Below are 17478 nucleotides of genomic sequence, written 5' to 3' on the forward strand. Positions count from 1 at the left end.
AATATGTGTATAAAGTTTTATATCATTTTATCATGTATAGATTTGTGTAACCAGCTCTGCAATGAAGATACAAAACTATTCAATTACCACAAAGATCTCCTGATACCCTTTAGAGTCACAACACCCCTCCCCCAACTACTGTCCTTAATCACCAGCAACCCCTCATCAGTTTTCTATCTCTGTAATTTTGTCATTTTGAGAAAGTTATATAAATGAAATCGTGCGACATTTTGAGGCTTTTTTTTCACTCAGCATAACGCCCTTGAAATCCATCCAGGTTGTTGTATGTATCAAGTTTGTTCCTTTTTAATGCTGAGTAGTACTCCGTGATATGGATGTACCACAGTTTGTTTTACCATTCACCTACTGGGGGACATTTCAGTTTTTTTCAGTTTGGGGCTACTACAAATAAGCTGCTATGAACATTCATGCATCAGTTTTTATGTGGATGCAAATTGTTATTTGGTGGGGATAAATGTAGAGGAGTGGGACTGCTGTGTTACGTGGTAAATGTATGCTTTGATTTTTAAAATAACTGCCAAACTATTTTCCAGAGTGACTATACCATTTTACTTTCTCATCAACAATGCATGAGAGATCTAGAGATTCAGTTTCTCTGCATCCACACTAGCATTTGGTACTGTCACTTTTTTTTTTTTAATTTTAACTGATCTAATAGACCTAATATCTAATGGTAGTCTTAATTTGCATTTCCTTTTTTTTTTCTTTTTCTTTTTGCCATGCCTCACAGCTTGCAGGATCAACCCTGTGCCCCCTGCAGTGGAAGCTCAGAGCTCTAACCATTGGACCAGCCAAGGAGCTCCCCTTAATTTGCATCTCCTTGATGGCTAGTGATGTTGAAAATTTTATTCATGTATTTATTTTCCATTTGTATCTCCTCTTTGGTGAAATGTCTCTTCATGCTTTTTGCCCATTTTCTAGTGGGTTATTTGTTTTTTACTGTAGAGTTTTGAGAGTTAGTTATATATTCCAGATAGTAGTATTTGTCAGATATGTGGCTTGCAAATATTTCCTCCCAGTCTATATCATGTTTTTTCATTCTCTCAACAGTTTTTCACATAGCAAAAGTTTTTGAATTGATGGATTCCAATTTATGGGTTTTTTTTTTCTTTTATGGGTCATGTTTTTGGTATCAATTTTAAGAGCTCTTTGCCAGGCCCTAGGATCCAAAGATTTTCTCTTATGTTTTCTTCTAAAAGTTTATTAATTTTATGTTCTATATTTAAAACTGTGAAAAAAAAAAAAAAAACTGTGATTTAAATCTATTTCATTTTTTTGAGTGATTGTAAGTGGTATTGTATTTAAAATTTTTGTTTCCATGTGTTCGTTGCTAATTATAGAAGTACAACAGAATTTTGTGTATTTACCTTGTATCTTAAAACTCCACTGAATTCACTTTTTAGCTCTAGGAGTTTTTGTAGATTCCCTGAGATCTTCTATGTAGACTATCATGCCATCTGAAATTGGAACAGTTTTTATTTCTTCCTTTCCTATCTGTATAAATTTTATTTCCTTTTCTTGCCTTATTGCACTATCTAGATCTCCCAGTACAGTAGTGCTGTGTTGAATAGATCACATTTATTTTTATTTAACAAATTCATACTTTTTACTTTTCTGTTCTAAGCACTTTACAAATATTAGTTCATTTAACCCTCATAACAATCCTGATTCAGGTACTATTGTGTTCTCATTCTTATTTTACACATGAGAAAACTGAGGCTCAAAGAGGTTAAGCAATCTGCCCTACAGTTACCTACAGCTGTGTAAAGATTACTGCCAAGGACTTCCCTGGTGGTCCAGTAGTTAAGACTGTGCTTCTACTTCAGGGGGCGTGGGCTTGATCCCTGGGCAGTGCAGCCAAAAAAAAAAAAAAATTACCACCAAATGTAGTGACTTAAAACAACAAGAACCATTTATTATCTTTCACAGTTTCTATGAATCAGGAATTCAGGAATGGCTTGGCTGGGAGATTCTGGGAGATTCTGGCTAGGGGTCTTTCATGAGATATCAGGAAGATATCATCTGGAGCTCTTGTCATTAAATGCTCTATTGGGATAGGAGACTCTGTTTGCAGGCGGTTCTGTTTGCAGGGCGGTTCACCCACATCATGGGTGAGTGGGTGCTGCCTGTTTGGGGAGGTCTCAGTTTGTCTCCACGTGGACCTCTCCTAGGGCTGCTTGAGTGACCTTATGACGTGGTAGTTGGCGTTCCCAAGAGCAAGCAATACAAAAGAGCAAGGTGGAGGATGCAATGCCCTTTATGGCCTAGCCTCAATAGTCATACATTAATCACATAGACCAGACCTGATTCAGTGAGGTACAGGACAACTCAAGGGTATGAATATCAGGAATCAAGCCATCTTGGAGACTGGCTACCATCATAATCACTGTGCTACACTGCCTAACTATAGTGAGATTTGGGCTGAGTGAGAGGTATGACTTATGTAAAGTGGGAGAAAGGCAATTGAGGAAGGGCAGCTGGCATCTATTTTGAGAAAATAGATCAATTTTAGGAAAAGAACATTTGGAAATTGAGTATCTGGAAACTGAGTCTCTTAAAATTATCTATACTGTGAACATCTTGGAAAGTTGCCTTATTCCCCAAACTGCTGTCCTGTGCCTTCTCCAACCTCCTACACTTTCTCCCCTTCTCATTCTCTACTGATGACATTGCTTCCTAATCTACAGAGAAAATTAAGGCATCCGCCACCACAGCTACCCACTGGTAGCATCTGCCTGCCCTCCTCCTGCTATAGGTCTCTGCTCCCAAGGCCAACTCCTTGACTTGGGCACTAGATCTCTTTTTGGGAATTCCCTGGCAGTCCAGTGGTTAGGATTCTGTGCTTTCACTGCCAAGGGCATGGGTTCAATCCTTGGTCCGGGGCTGGGGGGGGCGGGGCGACTAAGATCCCACAAGCCCTGAGGCACGGCCAGAAAAAAAACCAGATCTTTTTTCCTCTTAACTACTCAAGGACATTGGGCCTGTCAGCCGTTCACCCTTCTATCTTCAGTTTGTCCCATTCCCATCATTCCCATCAGCAAATATATAAGGCTATATAATCATCCTTTTTTTTTTTTTTTTTTTGTGGTATGCGGGCCTCTCACTGTTGTGGCTTCTCCCGTTGTGGAGCACAGGCTCCGGACGCGCAGGCTCAGCGGCCATGGCTCACGGGTCTAGCCGCTCCGCAACATATGGGATCTTCCCGGACCGGGGCACGAACCCCTGTCCCCTGCATCGGCAGGCAGACTCTCAACCACTGCGCCACCAGGGAAGTCCTATCATCTATTTTTAATTGTTCTCATGGTTCACGGTGTTGTTGGAGAGACAATTTACAGGTCCAACAAGGCCCATAAATAAACATAAACAACATATGAAAATGAAAATTTTAAGTATAAGGTAACAAATGATAATGTGCTAAGTTGCACCAATTCTTTTATAATGCAATAGAGACTTAGAAAATATAGAGAAAAGTGTGGTTTTAGGAGGTATAGAGAGAGAGCTGAGGACAGCTTTCTAAAAAGCTATATTTGTCAGAGTTCTCAGTCTCAAGCAATGGAAATAGATTCTGATTTTAAGTTAAGCTAAAATAGCACACAGAATCACTGGGAAAGCTGGAGAACCAGGCTCAGAGCCTAAACAGCTACCACCATGGCCCAAACCACTCTATAAATAGTGTCTAGTGAGGACACTGTTGTCCACTAGATGTCACACCTCACACTGTTGACACCATCAGGCAGCGACCTGAGCTCGGCACTGCTGCCACAGCTGCCATGGAAACTGGAAGTTGCTGGTGCCAGGAACACTCTTCCATTGACTCTGCTTCTTTTCGCCAATAACTCCAGAGTCAAAGTCTAAAATAGCTGCATCAGATTGACCCAGCCTAGGTCAGTGCCAGCACCCAGCTTCAAAAGCGGGTTGGGAAAACAAATATCTGGCATTTTCAGCTTCTATAGTGAGAAGTGGGGTCTGCTTCATAAAATATTCATAAGGTGGGACATTCTCAGATGCTGAACAGCCTCCATCCCCCCGCCCCAAGAGAAGTGTCCACCTACAATTGGCCAAAGCTAGAGGGCAGGAAAAGGAAGGGAATGGTCAGTCAAGAGATCAAGTAGTGGTCCAGGTGTAGTGGGAATGAGCCTTGAAGAGCCTGGAAGGAGCATTCGAGGAAGGAAAGGTTAGGGGCCAAGAGCCTTGGAGAGTTCCAGGGAGAGTAGGAGTGGTCTTCATATTTGGATTGAGAGGGGTGTCTTGTGACCAAGAGCAATTTCAGGCAAGTGTGGAGGTAGAAGCCAATTACAGGGAATTATGGAGAAAATGAGTACAAAGACAGGAAGGAATCTGGTATTGAAAATATTGAAAGTGTTTGCCTCTTTTAATCATCACAAAACCACAATGCGATGTGTGTTGATTACTTTATGAAGATGATCATCTTTTAGTGGTTTAATTTATTTATTGGACATTTATATTCCTCTTTTGTGAACTGTCCATTCATATATTTTGGTTATTTTTTTTATTAAGGTCTTTGTTTTTCTCCCAACAAATTGTAGGTGCTTTTCATAGACTACAGGACTGGATTGAGGGTATGAATTTTGAGGAAAGGAACTTTTTCTTCTGTTCAGCAGTAAGAGTCAAAACAGGCAATTTTCCTTACAATCCTCTGTGAAAAAGGCAGATTTATTTTATTTTTAAAAATAACAGGGGGCCTTCCCTGGTGGTGCAGTGGTTAAGAATCCGCCTGCCAATGCAGGTGACACGGGTTTGAGCCCTGGTCTGGGAAGATACCACATGCTGCGAGCAACTAAGCCCATGCGCCACAACTACTGAGCCTGCGCTCTAGAGCCTGCGAGCCAAAACTACTGAGCCCGCGTGCCACAACTACTGAAGCCCACCTGCCTAGAGCCTGTGCTCTGCAACGAGAGAAGCCACTGCAATGAGAAGTCCACACACCACAATGAACAGTCCCCGCTTGCCGCAACTAGAGGAAGCCCAGGCGCAGCAATGAAGACCCAAAGCAGCCAAAAATAAATTAAAAATAATAATAATAACAGGGACTTCCCTGGTGGCCCAGTGGTTAAGAATCCACTTTCCAATGCAGAGGACGCAGGTTCGATCCCTCCCTGGTTGGGGAACTAAGGCCCCACATACCGCGGGGCAACTAAGCCCCTTGCGCCACAACTACTGAGGCTGCGTGCTACAACTACTGAAGCCTACGTGCTGCAACTACCAAAACCTGCGTGCCTAGAGCCGGTGCTCTGCAACAAGAGAAGCCGCCGCTCACTACAACTAGAGAAGGCCCAGGCACAGCAACGAAGACCCAATGCAGCCAAAATAAATAAATAAATTTATTTAAAAAATATATATATAATTCACATACCATAAAATTCACCTGTTTTAAAGTTCACAATCCAATGGTTTTAGTATATCCACAGGGTTGTGCAAACATCACCGCTATCTAATTCCAGAGAATTTTCAGTCCCCTAAAAAGAAACCATAAACCTAACAGTGGTCACTCACAATTTCTCCTTCTCCCCAGCCTCTGGTGATCAGTAATCCTCTTTATGTTTCTGTTGATTAACTTACTCTGGACATTTAATATAAATGGAATCATACAATATGTGTCCTTTTGTGTCTGGGTTCTTTCACTTAAAATAATGTTTTCAAGGTTTATCCCTGTTGTGGCATGTATCGAAACTTCATTCCTGGGACTTCCCTGGTGGCGCAGTGGTTAAGAATCCGCCTGCCAATGCAGGGGACATGGGTTCGAGCCCTGGTCCAGGAAGATCTCACATGCTGCAGAGCAACTAAGCTCGCAAGGCACAACTATTGAGCCCACACGCCACAACTACTGAAACCCGTGCACCTAGAGCCTGTTCTCCGCAGCAAGAGAAGCCACCGCAATGGGAAGCCCACCCACCGCAACCAAGAGTAGCCCCCCACTTGCCGCAACTGGAGAAAGCCCGCGCACAGCAAAGAAGACCCAAAGCAGTCAAAAATAAATGAATAAATGTATATAAAAAAAAAACTTCACTCCTTTTTATTGCCAAATAACATTCCACTGTATGGGTATACTACATTTTGTTTATCCATTCATGAGTTAATGGAGATAATGATAATAACTGATTACTATTCATTGACTAGAATAGGAAACCACAAGTCTATAGTGACATAAATGAATTGAATGTACAGTGAGGAATGAGATATTTACAATTTCATATACCTCCCACAAAATATTTATTAATTACTAAAGAAAAAAGTAACTTCACAGGCTGGCAGACACTACCTTCATCAAGTGACGAAAGTGGACATTATCAGTACTGGGAGGGAACGTTTGAAATCTTGTACCACCTGAGAGGATGCAATGAGAGTAAGGTATCATCCCTTCTATACTATTCCTATCAAAGATGCATAATCTGAATCCAATCATGAGGAAACCCCAGCAAACCCAAGCTGAGGGACATGAAATAACTGGTCTGTAATCTTTAAAAATGTCAAGGTTATGAATGTCAAGCAAAGAGTGAAGAACTGTTCTTGATGAATAAGACTAAAGAGATATGACAATGAAATGCAATGTATGATTAATTATGATTACGATCTGGATCTTTTGGGGACGACTAGAGACTCTTGAAAGGAGTCTGAGAATTACATGGTAGTTATGTATCAATGTTGATTTGTATTGTATTGGAGTTATGTAGGAGAATGTCCTTATTTTGGAAACTACCTGCTAAAGTACTCAGGAGCAGTGGGTAACGGGTAGCAATTTACTCTCAAACAACTCAAAAACAGGAAAAGCTCTACAATTTGTACAATTTGCACTTTTTTTCAAAATAAAAATATGTAAGAAATACAAAATAAAAAAACGAGAAGAAAAGAAGCACGTGCCTACAGCAACTTTGGATCAAGAGGAAGTAAAAAATTGAAATGGGGATTAATTAGGAAACCAGGCTAGCCTCAGATAATACCTATCTGTTAATAGGCTAGATAGCTGGTCTATTATTGGGATAGATACCAACTGTACTAAGAAAGAGCTATAGATTAGCTCAGGTGTACAGCCTTAAATTAAGGTTTATTTAAATCACCAAATAAAACTTTTAATTGGAATTTCTATAGGAAAACTATCTTTGTTACTGCAAGGGTGAAATCCTGTAGGCCTATTTTCCCCCATTTATACAATTATTTTAATGTTGCTCTTCTTAATAAATCAAGGTTTCTGAGGTATTACAGGAAAGATGGTTAGGTCTATAGATTATTTTGTGTGTGTGTGTGTGTGTGTGTATAAATCAAGTTAATTACTTTAGGGAAGAGCTAAAATTATAATGAGTGATTCATTTGTCTTGTTTTGAAATGAAATTATGTCAGAGTATAACTACTTAGAATTAAGGTTCCTGGTTCTTTTTAATCTAATAATTATTTTGTTTGTAAAACTTTTTAAAATGAAGTGATAAACCATCTAGAAAGGAATGAAAAAAAGCATTGTATGTAAAACAGCGGAAGAAAATGCATAGCCTTAAATATTTCACTATGAAATAATTTTTTTAAGAATTCATTGCCCATTTTATGAAACTAAGAAAAGAATGACAAAATAAACCCCAAGTGGAGAGAAATAATATAGACAACAACAGAAAATAATGAATTAGAAAACAAAAAGAATAGTAGAAAGGAAAAAAATAAGTTCAAGTGTTAATTATTTGAAAAGACCAATAAAATATATCAACATTTCATGAATCTGGTTAGGGAAAAAAGAGAGCAAAAATATCAAGGTTAGGGGCTTACCTGGTGGCGCAGTGGTTGGGAGTCCGCCTGCCGATGCAGGGGACACGTGTTCTTGCCCTGGTTCGGGAAGATCCTGCGTGCCGCGGAGCGGCTGGGCCTGTGAGCCATGGCCACTGGGCCTGCGCGTCCGGATCCTGTGCTCCGCAACCGGGGAGGCCGCAACAGTGAGAGGCCTGCGTACAGCAAAAAAAAAAAAAAAAATCAAGGTTAAGAATAAGAAAGGAGAGGGCTTCCCTGGTGGCACAGTGGTTGAGAGTCCGCCTGCCGATGCAGGGGGCGCAGGTTCGTGCCCCGGTCCGGGAAGATCCTACATGCTGCGGAGTGGCTGGGCCCGTGAGCCATGACCGCTGAGACTGCGCATCCAGAGCCTGTGCTCCGCAACGGGAGAGACCGCAACAGAGAGGCCCGCGTACCGCAAAAAAAAAAAAAAAAAGAATAAGAAAGGAGATACATTCACAGACACAAAAGAGGCTGAGAGAATTATGTGCAGCTCTACAGCAACAAATGTGAAAAACTAGAGGAAATGGATATTCTCAAAGAAAAAAAATTACTGAAACTGACCTATGAAGAAATAGAAAGCTTGAAAAGACAAGTTATCACAAAAAAGATCAGGAAGATGAATACAGATTTACCCTTAAAGAAAGCACCAGAACCACATGGTTTCACAGCTGTATTTTATTTCTTTTAGCAAACAGATGATTCCAATGGTGTTTAATTACGCTAGACTATAGGAAAAAAATAAGAATTTTCATGCTTTTTAAAACTAGATCTTGTAACTACTTATTTGATTTCTTTAATGGTTATAGGTTTATTCAGGTTGTCTATGTCTCCTTGATACAGTTGGGTAAATTGTAGTTTTAAAGGGAACCAATCATTTGTGCAAATTATCAAATTAATTGGCACAAGGTTGTTCATATTGTCTCATAACTTTTTAAACTATGCTGATCCACGACTGCCAATATGGTGGTTTAAGCACAAGCTTATCTGGACAAGGAGTGAGTGGGAGCAGCCTGTACCCGGCTTTCCAAGTAACAAGCCCTAGGTATTAGGGCTGTGGCCGCCCACAGGGGAAACCTTTTCCTAGTTCACACAAAGGTACTGTGAGGGCTAGTGGTAGCCTGGCTATAACTTATCTGTAGCCCTCTTTTCTAAGATTGTTTATTTGCTCTCTCTCTTTTTTCTCTTGATCAATGAATTCTGCCAGAGTTTTGCTTATTTTATTAGTTTATTTCGAAGAATAAAATAAATATTTATTTTTATTTTATTTGTCTTTTTACCATCTCCGCATATCTCTGTCATATTCAATTAATTTCTGCTTTCTTTTTTTTTTTTTTGTGGTACGCGGGCCTCTCACTGCCGTGGCCTCTCCCATTGCGGAGCACAGGCTCCGGACGCTCAGGCTCAGTGGCCATGGCTCATGGGCCTAGCTGCTCCGTGGCTTGTGGGATCTTCCCAGACCGGGGCACAAACCCTTGTCCCCTGCATTGGCAGGCGGACTCTCAACCACTGCGCCACCAGGGAAGCCCTCTGCTTTCATTTTTTATTACTGCCACTCTTCCTCTTTCTTCAAGGTTACTGTGCTTGTTTTTCTTCTTAAGTTTTTGAACTGAAAAGTTAGATGAATAATTTTTAACTTTTCTTTTGTAATATAAGTATTTAGGACTACACATTTATCTTTATGAATCACTTTATCTGCATCCAATTAAGGTTTTTTTGGGGGGGGGATTATTTCTACACTTATTTTTTTATTGAAGTATAGTTGATGTACAATATTATATAAGTACAATATAGTGATTCACAATCTGATGAGGTTTTTATTTAATTCTGAAAATGTTCACAAAGTTGAAAGAATTGTAGTGATGCCCAAATGCCCAGCACCTAATTTCTACAGTTAAGATTTTACTATACTATATTTGCCTTATCATGGAACTTTCCATTTATCCATCCCTTCTTCTATCAATTTCAAGGATCTTATTTTTGATTCATTTCGAAGGAAGTTACAGACATTAGTACATTTGCTCTTAAACACTTCAGCACACATATCACTACCTGGAGTTCAATTTTTTTTTAATTTAATTTATTTATTTTTGGCTGCATTTGGTCTTTGTTGCTGCGCACAGGTTTTCTCTAGTTGTGGCGAGTGGGGGCTGCTATTTGTGGCGAGTGTGTGGGCTTCTCATTGTGGTGGTTTCTCTTGCTGCGGAGCACAGGCTCTAGGCACGTGGGCTTCAGTAGTTGTGGCTCAAGAGCTCTAGAGTGCAGGCTCAGTAGTTGTGGCTCATGGGATTAGTCGCTTGGCGGCATGTGGGATCTTCCGGGACCAGGGCTCGAACCCGTGTCCCCTGCATTGGCAGGCGGATTCTTAACCACTGTACCACCAGGGAAGCCCCTGGAGTTCAATATTTTTATTGATTGATTGATTGATTGAAATTTTAAGGTCAGTTTATTAAGTTTAATGATGAAAGCTGTCAGAAAATTGTTCTCCTGAAAATTATTTTTTCTTATGACTAAAGAAAAGAAAATCAACACACACTCTCAGCATAGACACAGATGCTGTGGCAGTCAAGCCTCTCTAAGATGAGGATAGTTCACTAGTTGGTCAAGTCACTCTGTGGTCAGCAGGATTGTAGTCTGGATCATCCACCTCATCCTGTAGGTCCAAATCATTCATTTCCTGGACCAACGACTCATCTACCTGTACGCTGTATCCAGCATCCTCCAAGAACTGGATATTACATGTGTCAAGATTATGATCTGTTTCAAACAGCTGTTTCCCGCTTAATTTAGTTTTTCCTGCTTGTTCTTTTTAATTCATTTCTTTTTAACTTCCAAGAGTTCTGCATCAAACTTGGCCTTCCAACTTAAGAAATTCTTAATGGTAACAGGAGTGTCTTCAAATAATTCCTTTTCTGCTTCTGCTTCTTTTGTTTCTTTTCTCCTTCTCTTCCAGTTTTTAGTTGATCTACCATTTCACTTAAATTTTCTTGCACAGCTGTAACTAAAGTAAAGATCGTCACCATACCAAGGTTTTCTCTGTTTGTAATACTAATAATTTTTAAATGTCTGAGACATCATTATCTTCTAGGTTTTCCTGGGAGAGAATTTCCTAGAAGGGAGCTTCATCTGGGTGCTTTTCCCTATATGTAAACTTGAGGATAGTCTGGAAAGTTTCATCATTTTCTCCAGCCTCAGATGTCACAGTAATGGTGAAGTTGGTTGGGTTTTCTGATAATACTTAGGTAAAACACTACTGAAGGAGAAAGTGGTATCAGGAGAGTTCATTTCTATTTTGGAAGACCAGTTGTTAGGAGGGTTGGATCAATGTATAATCAAGCTCGGAAGGAGTCAGGATAGATGGACTCCAGAGCCTCCAGTTGCTCTGTTCCTCTTGATAATCTGTCACTGTGGCCCTCACTGCTGCCCATGGATTGTGCAGACACCCAGGTTGCCAGGCAGGGACAGGTGCAAAGTCCCCTAGCTGGGAGGCCTGGGGCCCAAAGCCAGGCCAGGCCTGCTGAGCAATGTATGGTTATTTTTTAAGGTAAAATTTATATACAATGAAATAAACAAATCTTAAATGTACGATTTGATGAATTTTGACAAATGTCATCCCATGAGTTTCAATATATAGTATACTCTCTGTCATTCAGTTCTTGTGCTTTCTAATTTTCACTATGATTTCTTCTTTGATCTATCAGTTTTTATTTTGTTAATGACTGATTTCTTTATACGGCCAATACAATAGTAGGCTTATACTGATGAAAAAACAGATGCAATCACTACGTGGGTCTTTGCATCTGAGTTTAGTTATTTGAAGGATACAGGAGGATGTCAGCACAAGCAGGAAGCATAGCATATAGATCAGTTCTAACAATTTCCTGGACAGAAGGAAGAGTGGGTTTCCAGACTCCCAAATCCTAATAGATAGGGTTGCCAGATTTAGTAAATAAAAATACAGTATTTTATCCGATAATCCTACAAACAAGAAACAACAATTCTAGATAATAACTCTTAAATGAGTGAACATCATATCATTCTTTCTGGATGGCTAACTGCCCCTCTCCTGGCCCAGTGTAATGTGTGCAAGGCTGGAGTCATTGCACACTGGAGCTAGTCTGGATATGCGCCAGCAATTCCGTCATCTATGCCAGTTGCCCTCGTTAATATCAGACTTAAAAAATATACAACAGAAAAAAAAATATATACAACAGGATTAAGCAGTTGAGTCAAGTATAGTATGTACACAGGCATGAACACAGATTAATATTAAAAATATAGTGGATATAATCAACCTCCACCTACATCTTCAGCTCCCTTTCTCACTTTTCTTCTTTTTCTCTGCCCTCCAGTCACACTGGCCTGCTGTGTGGTCCTTGAAATCACTATGGTTTCTCCTGCCACAGAACCTTTGCATATGGCAGAGCTTCCCAAACCTTATGTCAGGAATGGGTTACAGGTGTGTCAAGAAATGATTCCTCTCAGCCCTGGAGCGAGGATGGGTAGAGACTGAGTAGGTGGTTGGAGTGGACAGAGCCAAAGACAATGAAAAAGGTAAATGTAGGGAAACACTGGATGGGGGTTCCCTCTGCCTAGAAGGCTTTACTCTCCACTTCTACCTCCTACTTACCTTCAGATCTCAGTCAAACATCACTTCTCGGGGAAGCCCCCCTAACCCCTCTGACCATGTCAGATCTCCTTACTATATGTTCTCAGGCCATCCTGTGCCCTTTCTTCATTGTACTTATCACAGTTGTAATTTCATATTTATTTATGTCTTCTCAGCTTGACCTTAAGTTTTATGAGAGCAGGGACTGTGTTTTCATATAGTTGTTGCATCTAGCGATAGTCTGTTCTTTTTCATTGTTATAAGGTATTCCACTGTATGAATCTACTATAATGTATTCATCCTACAGCTGAAATTTTTACTTTTATAAATAATTCCATGAGAACATTTTTGTATATCTTTTTTATCGTGCTAAAACATAATAATATTTACCCTTTTAACCATTTTTAAGTGTACAATTCAGTGGCATTAAGTACATTCACAATGTTGTACAACTATCACCACTATCCATTTCCAGAACTTTTTCTGTACATATCTTTTTGATGCACATATGGGCATATTTCTGATGAGCATACATTTAGGAAATGCTGGATCATAGTGTATATATTCAACTTTAAAAAATATTGCCAAACAGTTTTCCAAAGTGGTAGTAATAATTTACATGAGCCCTGTATGACAGTTCCCATGGCTCTATGCCCTTGCTTACACCTGGTACTAGCGATCATTTAAATTTTAATTATTCTAGTAAACATGCAGCGTATATTTTTCCATTTCTCTGATAACTAAGACAGTTTAGCACCTTATCATATACTTAATGATCATTTAGACAATAAAAAGGGCTAAAGAAACAGAAAGAAGACAAACTAAAGAAGACAAAACTATAACTTATGAAATTTGAAGCTCAAGTAGTAGTATTTGTGTGCTAGCAAGCAATTTACGTTTCTAAACATATGTCTCTCATTGATCAAATTCCACCCCACAGGGCAATATCTCTCTCACGCTTCCACATTGCACATATGAATTTATGTCTTAAAAAACAAACAAAACCCTTTACTGTCACTTTAGTGGGGTTTAGGGACTTAATAGTGACAAATGTATGGATTGAATCCACCATGTTTAACATAATATCATATTTTCTAATTGGTTATTACTGGTGTATAGGGTATCACACTATTGCCATTCCACTCACCGAGCAGGGAGTGCCTAGGCTCAATTCTCATCTAAAGACTGTCAACATTTTTGTCCCACCCTCTTGGCACACAGCTTTCCATAAGGCTATAACCCCAAGCAGAAGGTTGGCAATAGTTTTGTTCGAATGTATGTAGGAGCAGGGGTGTCCTTGGCTTCAAGCTGAAAACCTGGCCCTTGTCCCCCACCTCCTAGGAGGCACTTATATCTCCATCTACAGGAGCCAAATCTCTGACTGCTACCCTTGCTTCCAGACTTCTTTCAAAGCCCGGGGGCGGTCTGTGGCTTCAGCAAATTCACAGGGGTGTTCATGTTTTAAAGCTTAGATATCTTTACCCTTTTCAAGTTTTATCTGTCATTGCTCTATGTCTGCTACATGGTGTGTGTGTGTGTGTGTCTGTGAAAGCCTTAAGCCATTTCACCATTTTCATCAGTCTAGTAAGAGTTTCTTGAATTGATGACAGACAAGAGTTGTGACAGGATGTTTAATTAGATTCTCCCTGTTTTCTGTGGAGTTTCTGCAAAGGCCTCAAAAGCAGAAAGCAAACAATAGATGCCAGGTGACCTCTTCCCCCATCCACCTCGAAGGGAGATGGGAAGAGATTGTGAACCAGTCTGCCAGCATTACTAATTACCCACACTGAGTCAATACAAGAGAATGAGAAGTGTGTTGCAGAGTTACCTGTGAGCTCTATATTTCCTCTCTCGCCATTCTAGGGAGGGACAGGGGTCTTTCCCTTTGCCTAAAGCCAAGTGAGATAGAGGCCTCCACTAGCACCTCTCAGAATGTTTGGCTTATATCTCCTGGGGTTTGGAAGTCCATAGGGACTAATGTTCTAACTCCCACCTGAGGTAGTCCAGATGCAAGGTGCTGGCTGACCAGGTTCCCTGGGATGGTAAGGTGGGTGGCATGAAGAGCGAGCTGCACTGCCCTTGCCAGCAAGTCAAAGACGCATGAGTTGTCCTGTGGGCCAAGTGTACCTAGAAGGAAACCAACTTGGAGTCATTTAAATAGGGTCCTTCCCATGAGCGATACCCAGAGAGGAAAGGGACCTCAGGAGAATATGTTTTACATGGGATGAACCTCCAGAAGGCCAAGAAGTTGGGGGGAGAGGAGTCATAGGCAGTCAACCAGAGGAGCGGCATTGCCTAGGCCCCAGCAAGAGGGTCATAAAAAAGCCCACAAAGGTGACACACACACGAGAGAAAGAGCCAACATTTGTGAGTCCACCACGTCCATAGGGAACCAACTTCCAAAGATAATAGTATCCTGCACCAATTGGAAAAAACTGTGCCCCTTTCCCCTAATCCCTTCTTCTCCTCACCAAACCCTGGGGGACAGGGGTTCATAAGTAGCAGCTGGCCAGCAGGAGAGGAGGAGTAAACTCTGAGCAGTAAAGGCAGGGATGTGGAGAAGCTCGGCACACCTTCCTTTATCACAGCAAGCGTCACACCTGAAGCAGGCAAGAGATGGGCGAAGGGAGATCCTTTAGCTTGAATGAAGTTTAGAGTTGTGTTATGTTTAGGGCAGGTGTGAAGGGGAAGCAAGACAGTTTCCCAATTATATACCATGGAGTCCAGCTCCTTTGATAAAAATAGTTATTGAATATTAGAGAAGGATTGAGGAGGAAAAGTTGATACAGAGTATAACTAACCCTGATTTAGAATGTATGTACTCCAAGTATCTACACATACCTATTCACATTTTCTTCATATTTACTTAGATCCCACCAAAAGCATGGGTAACCAAAACTCATATACAGGTTAATAAAGACAGGGTATACACCTCTGGCAGAGTTTTAATTGGTACTCTGCTCTACACAGTCACTCAGGACCCAGGCTGACAGGCTGCATCATCTGGAACACGTAGCTTCCTCTGTTGCCACAGCAAGAGAAGAGCATCTTATAACTCGTCTTTCCTGATTGCCTGGAAGTGATACAAGGTGCTTCCATTCACAGCTTGTAGTGATTAGAAATAGTCATAAGACTCCCCTTTCTGAAATGGGGAAGGAAGCGCTGTCCTTGTGCCCAGCATGAGAGGAGCCCCAGATATCGGTGAGCCCTGGTAATGTCTCCTAGATCTCCTAATCCCACCAACCCAGAGATGACTAAAATCAACTTCCATGACATTTTACATGGCAGCTTCACTTACAGAGGTTGTCACCTTTCTCTGACAGACCTTTTACGCTGCTGAGCTGGTGTATCCGAATCTCTGATTGCAGGTCCCTGCTGCACAGGACACATTATGAAATACGTTTTTAGACTGTTTGGAAACCTTGTACATAACTCATATTTTCTGGCTAAGAGCTATCACTTTCTCAGATTGTTTACTTACTTTTACCATCAATCCTGGTAGTTTTCTTTTCACAAAGAAATCACATTAAAAATTTTTTTCTTTACTGTCAAATTACACAGTCAAAAGAAAACAATGGAATTGGACTGAGATGTGGATAATGGGCATTTAGCAGTGTTCATTCATTAGCTGATAACTCATTTCCTCACGATGACTTCCCAGTATACAGATAATCCCAATTCATGTTTCAAATAAAATTGGCTATCCATCTGTAAAAAATAATCTCAGATCTTAATTTAATGGATTATGTGAGGATTCATACAAAAAACTCCTTGTAAACTGAATATGGGTTAACAAAATATATGGAAGAATACATTAAGAAACTTGACACGATGGCCTTCTTAAGCGACAAAATCCAAAAGTCAGGAATTTGTAATTCAAATGCCTGGAGGGAGCAAGCAAGTAATGTTGAGTGAAGAAAGCTCAGTGTGAGACCAATCAAATTGTCAAAAATTTATTTTTACTGAGCTATGACATAAGCAAAAGCCATTATACAAACATGTGACGTTGGATACTTTTTAAATTTAATATGAAGAAATGTAAATTAGGAAATGGAAATCTTGGGGAATTCCCTGGAGGTCCAGTGGTTAGGACTCCGTGCTTTCACTGACAGGCCGGGGGTTCAATCCCTGGTCTGGGAACTAAGATTCTGCAAGCTCAGGAGAGACCAAAAAAAAAAATAAAAAGAAAAAGAAAATGGAAACTTTTTATAATTAATTTTTTCTTTGTCCTGCCTTTGCTTTGCAATCCCAAACCTGATTTTCATACCAATTTTGGGTTTTGTGTTTCTAGTTGATACATGAAAACTGTCAAGCCATTACTTTATTTTGAAGAGTTTCACTTGGTCAGGGTCGGCATTTTTTTTTCAGGTTTTGACCCCACTGCTTTTCTTCTTTTACGTGTTTTTGTTTTTGTTTTGACTTTTGTACTTAGCATGCAGGACCCTGAGACTGGGGACTACCACTACAGCCAGGCGTCCAGGAAAATTCTAGTCACAGACTGGGGGCTCGAAATCGCTCGCAAAAACTATCCAGGCCTCCTATCTGTCACGATGTGGACCCCTAGCGGTGAGTGACCTTCCCCGTAAGTATTCTGGGTTAGACAGCGACAATTCTACTCGGATGCCTGCTTTGAGTTTGATTCTCCTTCCCGAATCCGCCCCCATTCCGCACTTCCCCATCCTCAATTTCAGCCTCTAAGAAAACAGGCAAACTGGAAAGTAAACTAACTGTTGGCCGTCGGTGCGGCTTCTATGGGATCCGGGACTTCTTTGGTCGCTCTTGCCGAGGTGCGTAACTTCCAACATAACCTAACGCTTTGCGGGTTATTTATATTCCCATCATTTATAACCATTTATTGTCCCCACGTACATTAATACCGTTGCGGGTAGGGAAAAAGCAAAGATGCTTCCGCCCCCTCGAAGCCCACAGCGTCCCAAGGCCTGGAGCATCCCCGGAAGACCCGGCTCCACTCCCGCTAATCCCTTCCCTTCCGCCAGGGCCAACCGGCGCGGAGCTCTCGGGGTCACGTGGTCGCCGGGGGAGGGGAAGTGGGCGGCTCGGCGGCCGCCATCTTGCCGGCT

General features: G+C 40.9%; 1 pseudogene; it reads right to left on the reverse strand.

The window, feature by feature from the left end:
- Positions 1–10150: 10150 nt before the first annotated feature.
- On the reverse strand, positions 10151–11103 carry LOC111178951 (RWD domain-containing protein 1 pseudogene; annotated as a pseudogene).
- Positions 11104–17478: the final 6375 nt, after the last annotated feature.

This window comes from Delphinapterus leucas, chromosome 10 (assembly GCF_059928025.1).
Source record: "Delphinapterus leucas isolate spDelLeu-1000000601 "Yukka" chromosome 10, BTC_Dleu_Yukka2, whole genome shotgun sequence".
NCBI classification, from domain to species: Eukaryota; Metazoa; Chordata; class Mammalia; order Artiodactyla; family Monodontidae; genus Delphinapterus; species Delphinapterus leucas.